The sequence below is a fragment of the Pinus tabuliformis genome, chromosome X (genome assembly GCF_031772625.1).
Source record: "Pinus tabuliformis cultivar Carrire ecotype Pingquan chromosome X, CPIR1, whole genome shotgun sequence".
Lineage (NCBI taxonomy): Eukaryota > Viridiplantae > Streptophyta > Pinopsida > Pinales > Pinaceae > Pinus > Pinus tabuliformis.
In genome coordinates, this window is record NC_142308.1 from 1,313,279,836 (window position 1) to 1,313,289,320 (window position 9,485).

Genomic DNA, 9,485 nt, shown 5'->3' on the forward strand with positions numbered 1-9,485 from the left:
ATAGATTAAAATGAGATTCCTAGAAGTCACATCCATTAGGAGTGAATTCATCCATGTCTATCTCAACAATGTCATGAACAAGGTCAACAAAGATACTCAGGACTTCCCTCTAGAAGGTGGCAGGAGCATTACACAAACTGAATCAGACTCTATAGGAAAAGTTACCCCAAGGACATGTGAATGTGGTCTTGTTTTGGTCCTTAAGGTTGATCTGTATTTGGTTGTACCCACTAAATCCATCTAGGAAGGAAAATAATCTCTTCCCTACAAGGCCATATAGGACTTGGCCAATGAAAGGTAGAGGGAAATTGTCCTTCTTTGTAGCATTTTTAAGATCTCTATAATCAACACAAATCCTACACTTCCCATTCTTCTTGGGGACTATGAAAAGAGGGGACACCCACTCACTATTTGAGATGGGGTATATGAACCCTGCATCTAGTAGTTTTTGCAGTTCTTCTTTTACAATTTCCTTAAGGGAAAGATTCATCCTCCTATGGTTGACACACAGGTTTGCATCCTTCCTTGATGTAAATATGGTGAGTATAAATTGAGGGATGCACACCTTTAATTTCCTTATAGTCCCAAGCAGAAGCATCAAGGTGTTTCCTCAACACAATGCATAATTTCTTTTCTTGCTCGGCTGAGAGAGGGGTTGATCTTTAGAGTTCTGGATGGGATAATTTCCACAACCTTGGCGTGATCTAGATCAAGGTCAACAAAGCACAGATCAGTCCATGGATTTCCCTCAGATTGTTCCAAATATTCTTCCACCAGTTCATCAATTAGCATGGCAGTGGGAGGTTGATTCTATAAGATATGGTCAATAAGGTCATCTTCATCAAGCTTCCTACCTCTTACAATAGTGTCTAGTGTAAAAACTGGGTAGAGGGATGTTTGATAAAAGTATTCTTCTTCCTCGTCCTCTATCCACAAGGGAAAGTCATGCTCAATAGAAGGTTGAGCAAGGGGATACAGTACGAGTTGCTTTGAGAGATGCCCATTCTTGATGGTCATGTTCCCAACCCTACAACTAATGTAGGCATCAACAGTGGCCAACCAAGGTATTCCTAGGATAAGAGGGTAACCATTAAACTTGGTTTTGGGTTGGAGGACAAGGAAATATGTGGGATACTCCCAGGAGTCGATGGAGACCATCACATCCTCAATAACTCCTTCAGGGGATATTGTGGACCTGTTTGCAAGTTGCAGTACTGTGGTGGTTTTTCTCAAAGCTCCTTGGAGGTTGAGCTTGAGCATGATTTATTTGGTCATAACATTGATTACAGCCCCAAGGTCAATCAAGGTATTAGGGACCACAATGCTGTCAATGTGCACATCCACCACTAGGCTACCAGGATCCAAGTACTTTGGGGAGATCACTGTCCCGAGCATTAGATTAGACAACTTCCCAACAACATTGATAGTGGGGGTATCTCTTCTTCTTCTCCTAGGCCTCTTCAAGCATTCTTCTATGATAAGATTTTTATAGATGGGGACATCCTTGATGACCTAGAGAAGGGGTATTTTGACACACAAATTATTCAATTCTCCTAGAAGTTCAACCTCTTCTAGGGTGTGTTGTTTAGGTTGGACCAACCTTTTAGGATAGGGAGGTGCATTGGCTTGAGGGGTACTATCTTCCTTCTCTTCTTCAAGTTCTTCAGGTGGAGAAGGTGGGTGAGCATTTGGAAGTACCTTCCCAAAATGAAGGTTGATCTCTTGGATTTCCACAACATAAGCAGGATAGGATGTCTCCCCACCATAAACCTATTATGCCTGCTTATTGTTCGGGTTCAGATTGGATTATGCGGGCATTTGAGGTTGCATAGGTGGGTTTTTGTGTGGTAAATGTGGTTGAGGTGGACGAGGAGGAATTAAGGAAGGAGGTTGGGATGTCTATGGCCTTCATCCTTGGGAAGGGTTACCCCAATGAGGAGGTTGAGGTGGATATGGTTGGAAAGGAGGGTTGATAGACTGAAGAGGATATTGTGGAGTATAGGACCAAGGAGAGGGCATGGACCATGATGGATGAGTTGAAGGGTACCAAGGTTGGAAAGGTGCATTCTAATTTGGATTATAAGGAGGATATTGTGCACCTTACATTCCTTGTTGATAAGGCCAAGGACCTTGGGGCCTTCTTTGGTTGATAAAATAGAGCTACTCTAGGCCATTCTTAGCTCCTTGGTACACAACCTTTAGGCCTGGCAGAGAGGGACATTTATCTGTTGCATGGTTTTCCTCACAGACAAAGTAGACTTCTATGGTGTTTAGTGGGCATTCATTTCTGGGATGCCTCTTAGTGCATCTAGGGAAAAAGATAGCCAATTCCCTTTTTGCTTCCTCTTGCTTCCTTTTAATATACATAATTATAACAACCTTGGTCAAGATTCCATGTAATAAAGTTAATAAAGGAAAAATAATAACCAAGGTCATGGGACACGTATTCCAAGTTGAATGTTGGGAGAAACATCCTAGTGTGGGTGTTCATTTGGTTTATTATGGCTAAGGAAATTGGCAAAGGCAATGGCAAGGGCTTTGGGAAGGAAAAGTGGCATTAATTGACATTTTATTTATGAAAATAATGGAAATTGGGAGAAAAGGAAGGTGAAAGGTAACAGGTTGGATGTGAGGAGGAAAATGAGGGAAAATTTGGAAAATGAAGAAAATAGAGGCCTCACTGATAAAAATGATTCTAAGGATCAGTTCGCAACCTTTTGTCAGTTCAGTTTTGGAGCTCTCTCTATTCTCTCTACCCTCCCATACTGTTGGACACTTAAAGTATTCTTGGAGCACTCTAGCATTGGAGGAAATAAGGAAAATGAAGGACAATAAAGCAAGAGGAAGCAAGGATCAAGTAAGGAGGAGCGAGATTCAAGCGACTACCGTGGGATTACTTGCAGGTATTGAGTTGCATGTATGATTTCCTTGCTATTTTTTGCATGAATGGTACATGCATGTGCATTTTTAGTTCTCTTGTTGTCTTTGGCATGGGTTTTGCTAGGTGTGACAGTGGTATTCAACCTTGCCTTTCCATTTTTGGATGGCCATGGTGTGATGGGATTTTTCTTACTTGGTTGTGATGGATTGTTGAATGGTTTCGAAACTGAGTGGGGTGGTCTCAGGGGAGAAACACAAGGCCTAGGAATCCTTGGACCGGTGAAGGTGGGATTGTCATAAATCCTGATTGTGTATGCCCTTGTTAGGCGTAGGAATCCTTGATCGGTGAATGGTGGGATATACGGTAAAACCTAGAGGGTGGAGCCTTGTTGGGCCTAGGAATCCTCGACCGATGAATCGTAGGATATATGGTAAAGCCTAAATGTGGAGATAGACAAATTCGTCACGGTTTAGGTGGAGAGGTATGGAGGCATCCATGCTTGTTTAGGGCCTAGTGATATGGTGGGATTGTTGTAAAGCCTAGTTGTATTAATGAAGGTTTCAGGCCTAGGAATCCCTTGGTGATATATGGTAAAGCCAAAGGAAGCCTTGATTGGTTTTATTGTGAGTCCCACATTCATGCTGGGAATATGACATGGGGGTGATTGGATGAAAGAAATATTTGGTTCAGCCCAATCTATGGTCGGGTGGTTCGTGGAAGTCCCTAAATTGGTTGGCTTATGCATAAATTAATAAGAATTCCTTTTCCTTTGGTATTTCATGTGTAAATGTACTTGTTAATATGTGGTTTTTATGGTTGTTCTAATCTTATTATTCTATTGGTTATAAGCATGGTTCATGACATACTTTGGTTATGGCTCTCATCATGTTTTGATTAGTACATGAGATGTGAATGAATATATGACCTAATAGATGATAATGTAGTTATTGTGATAAGGCATCAATTCTTCTTGATGACTCTTAGATAAGTATGAGACTACTATGCTTAGATCTATTGTTATGACCTGTAGATTACATGTTTGTGATATGTTTGATGAAATGCCTGTCATGGCTAGTAGGGGTCAAGTCATGTCATTGTGACAATGTTTACATTAGTAGCTTTGGTTCATTGTTATTTATCATTTCTGGAAGTTTCATGAAGTTCTGGGCAGAGGCCCGAGACCAAGCCATGAAAAAGTGGCACAAAATCTGGGGTCATTGGCTCAAAACTGCTTGAAAGAGGCCACAATCTCATGCATGCCTTGCTGTGGGAGCGACTAGAGGGTCTCAGTCACATGCATGGCTTGTCATGGGAGTGACTAGAGGTCTAGCTTAGCAAAATGACAAGTTGTCTCAGGGGTTGGGCACCTAGAAGGGTTGGTTGTCCCCTGAAGGTTTTGTAGCTCATGAGAAAGGTCATATTAATTTTGTTTTATCAGTTCCACTTCCTTAAATATACTTGGGGAGTTGAATTACATCATAGTAACTATTCATCACATTTTTACCCTTTTGGACCAGTTAGCTTAGGTAAATGTGGGAGGAGGGTGTTACAAAGTGGTATCAGAGCATGGTTCACCCCTTGGACTAGATGGGTAGAATGTGTTTGTCATGCATACATGTCAGTTTCATATGTGTTCTTATGCTTGTGGTCTATGTGCTTGTTGTGTATGCATGGTGGTGGTCATTATTGTAGTTGTGTTGTCATTGATGGTGATTGTTGTTGAATGTGGTCGTCATGAGTGCATGTCAGTTATGGATTTGTTATGCATGTCAGTGTCTACATGTTGTTATGCATGCATTGTCATGGTTATGGTATAGTCATGCATGGTAACTAGATAATGGTTGAAATGATGTCTATATATTGTGATGTTTATGATTATACATTTATTGTGCTAATCTGTTTGATCTTGTAGATGAGATATCCTCCCCTGAACTATACTAAGTTATGTTGACTATGTTATTTTTTGGTTTAAGCTAACATGGTATACTTGTAGGAAGAAAATAAAATATGATTAACAATATGGTAGACTAAAGTACATGAGACTCTCCCTATGGATCAGATGAGCAGCATGGTGGTGGACACTCTTCTGAGTTAGCCGACACATTGAGAAGTTTGAAGGTAAAAATAAGAAGTTTCAAAGCAGATAATGATAGAATCATTCATGCACAAGAGAAACAAGTAGAGGTTAATGCAATTTTCCTTCAAAGTTTTTCAGACTTGCACAGACAGGGACCACTTAGGATCAACCATGGGCAGGAGGATAAGACTAATGGGGCATATGGAAGTAGATCTCATGGTGGTCACAGGTCAGATAGGGATGACACGATAAAAGATGGCATGTTCTTGGATACACCAGATAGGAGAGGTGATGGACACAGGTTCTATTCTAGTTCTGGTTTTGACAGGTACCATGGTCATCATCGTTATCATCCTTATAGGAGGAGTGACAGGGGATATTTTCCATACGAGTTCAAGAAAGAAAATCCACCTACCTTTGATGTGGATTTGAAGAAACCAGAGGATGTAGATGCATGGTTACTTAGGATGAAGAAGTTCTTTGAGTTGCATGATTACACAAAGAATATGAAGGCCAAAATAACTATCTTCAACCTCAAAGGGAAAGCAGACATCTGGTGGGAATACGTGAAGTTGTTTAGAGATACCAGGAAAGAAGAGTTGAGTTGGCATGAATTCAAGAGACTTTTTTTTAGGAAGAAATATTTGTCATAGAGGTACTACGACAACAAAGCCAAGGAATTCTATGAGATAAATATGGGAGCGGTGATGGATGAGGGGTATACCACCAAATTCTTGGAGTTGTTGAGGTATGTACTATATATTAAGGATGAAAAATCAAAAGTTCAAAGATTTGTAAGAAGATTTCCATTAGCATTTAGAGATCAGATTGAGTATGATGAGCCTTGGTTACTTGAAGAAGTCATTGGGAAATTGAAGCACTGTTATGAGTAATCAAAGTGCAAGACAGAGTCTCAACAAGGTTGGAAAGGGAAAGACAAAGCTAAAGGTAAATGGTAGCCCAAGTGAACAAGACCTTGGGATGCAGGTTAGAAAGAAAACATTTCACCTTACAAGAAGTTTAATAGACCTCAGCCTGGAGAACAATAGAATAAAGGTGATGGTAAGGGACGGTTGCAGTGTTGGACATGTGGTAAGGAGCATCTCAAGAGAGATTGTCTGCAGAATTAGGGTGGCAGGCCTCATTTTTACAGTTCAAAATACACACAAATAGTTGGTGATGTTGGGCAGAGCATTCCATGGATTTATGTATCACTGGATAAGAGGTAGGTGAATCACTAGGCATCTGTTATCGAGATGGACGGTATGCTTTGTGATCAAGTTGTTTCTATTTTGTTTGACTCTGGATCTAATTATAGTTATGTAAGTCCTAGCTTGATGGATAAGTGTGATTTGAATAAAGAAGTGCATGCAAAATCTTGGTTAGTGCAGTTGGATATAGGTACAAAGAAGTGAGTTAATAATATGGTAAGAGCTTGTGCATTCGAGTTGAATGCTATGCCTACCTCAACACCATTGAATGTACTGCCACTGGGATCATATAGTATGCTTTTGGGCATGGATTGGTTGTATCTTCATAGGAATAAGGTGGACTTCTATGATAAAGCTATTGAATGCTTGGATGACAATGGGGAATGAAGGGTATTGCAGGGTAAGAAGAAAGCTAAATCAGTTAGAATGGTGACATATATGTAGGAAAAGCGCAGTCGCAAAAAAGGGTGTATGTTATTTGCAGTGCATATTTTCAGTGATAAAAGTAAGGATGTTGAGGATGCAAAAGTTATGAAGAGGTACTCGATCTTGCAATAATTGTAGGATGTGTTTCCAGTAGATATTTCAGAGTTTTTGCCTCATATAAAAGTGGCCTTTTCCATTGAGTTGGTACTAGGGAAAGCACCAGCATCAAAGGCACCACACATGCTGAGCACATCAGAGTTAGTAGAGTTGAAGTTGCAGTTGAAGGAAATTCTTGATAAGGGATACATTAGGCCATGTGCATTGCCTTGGGGTGCACCAATTTTGTTTCTGAAGAATAAGGATGGTACTCTTAGGTTATGCATTGATTACAGGGAATTGAACAAGGTGAACATCAAGAACAAGTATCGTTGTCGAGGATTGATGAATTGTTTTATCATTTGAAGGGAGGAACAAGGTTCTTGAAGATAGATCTAAGATCAAGATATCATCAGGTATGCATGAAAGAAGAGGATATCTATATGACTACTTGCAAGACCAGGTATGGGAATTATGAGTTTGTTGTGGTTCCTTTTGGTCTAATTAATGATCTAGCTAATTTTATGTGCTTGATGAAAAGTGTGTTTCATCCCTATCTAGACAAGTTTTTCATTGTATAATCTAAGAATGAGGAAGAGCATGCCGAACACTTAGTAGCAATATTGAGATTGCTAAGATAGTATCAGTTGTATTCCAAGCTTAGTAAATGCATTTTCTTTTAGAGAAAGGTACATTACTTGGGACATGTTGCTTCCAAGGAAGGCATAACAGTGGATCTAGAAAAGATAAGGGCTATCATGGAGTGGGTAGCTCCTGGAAATGTGGATGAAGTTAGCTCATTCAAGGGGTTAGAAGGTTACTATAGGAGGTTCATCATGATATTCTCGCACATTTTATATCCTATTACATCATTGCAAAGAAAAGGTAAGAAGTTTGAATGGACCAAGGAATGTGCAGCAAGTTTTGAGAAGTTGAAGTAGTTGTTGAAAAATGCTCCAGTTATAAATATTGCAAATCCAAACAAAGGGTTTACGATGTGTACAGATGCCTGCAAGATAGAACTTGGTGGACTCTTAATGCAGGAAGGATAGGTAGTGTGCTATGAGTCACGAAAGTTGAATGAGCATGAGAAGACGTATCTGACACATGATCTTGAGTTGGTAGCGATCATCCATGCATTGAAGATGTGGAGGCACTATATTCTTGGCATCAGGTTTGTATTGATGAGTGATCACAGTGGATTTAGGTATATGTTTGACCAATCGAATTAGAATTCCAGGAAATCTAGATGGTTGGCCATGATTAGCAAATTTGAATTTCGATACATTAAGGGAAAGGAAAACAGGGTTGCAGATGCTCTTAATAAGATAGTGCAGATGAATCATATAACAAATATGAGTTCTTATGGGACAGACTTACATGATCGGATTTTACAGGCAGGATAATAGGATGACAAGTATAGGGAGCTTAGGCATAGGTTACATCAGGGTACAAATGATCAGGATGTGGACTATCATCTCACATCAGATGGTTTGGTTAGATTTATGGACAAGATCTATGTGCCAAACGACAGTGAGCTAAAGAACACTATCTTGTGATAATTCCATGCAAAATCATATTCAAGTCACCCAGGATACCATAAGACATTGATAACAGTGAAGAAGTTTTATTATTGGTCGAATCTGAAAAAGGAAGTGGCAGGGTTTGTGGCTAGATGCTTAGTTTTTCAATATGTAAAAGAATAATGTAAGCATCTAAGTGGATTACTACAACCAATTTCAATTCCATAGTGGAAATGGAAGGCCATTTCCATGGATTTCATCACAGGCTTACCGAGTACATCTAGACAACATGATTCCATCATGGTTGTGGTGGACTTGTTGACAAAGGTAGTGCACTTCATTCCAGTGAAGTCTACCTATTCAGCTAGTGATGTAGCATAGGTCTTCATCAGGGATGTAGTGAGGTTGCATGGTGTTCCAAGGAAGATTGTGTCAGAAAGGGATGCTAAGTTCACTTCTAGATTTTGGAAGGAGTTGTTTGTACGTTTGGGCACAAAGTTGGCCTTCAACACAACTTATCATCCATAGAAAGATGGATAAACAGAGAGGGTCAACATGATATTGGAGGACATGTTGATGACGTATGTGATGCATCAATAAAGGAGATGGGATGAGTACATTTCGTTGGTTGAGTTCACTTACAACAATGGGTATCGGGAGTCACTGAGGATGAGTCCATTCCAGGCACTGTATGGGCGGAGTTGTAATACTCCCATCAGTTGGAGTGATCTAGTGAACAGGGTGTTGATAGGACCAAACATGTCTATAGAGATGGAACAGGAAATGCAGGTAATTAAGAAGAATATGAAGGCAAGACAAGACATATTTTTTTTTATACAAATCAGAACAAGATGTTTGAGTTTCATATTGGGGAAAAGGTGTACTTGCGCATCAATCCCAAGAAGAGCTCCTTGAGGATTGGATCATGTGCCAAGTTGGCACCTTGGTTTTGTGGACCTTTCAAGATTATTGAAAGGATTGGACCAGTAGCCTATCGACTTGCACTGCCTCCGATAGTGAAAGTCCATGATGTTTTCCACGTTTCCTTGCTTAATACGTTTGTTAAAGATGTTGATCATTTGATTGACTAGTCTGTATTGTAAGTGGAGCCAGATGGATAATTCCAGTCAAACCTCAGTGTATTTTGCAGAGAAAGATGCTTATGCTCCGGAACCGAGCAATTGAGCAGGTTAAAGTGTAGTGGAAGCTCTTTGGGCCTGATGAAGCTACATGGGAGATGACATATTAGATGTGGGCTATGTATCATTCTC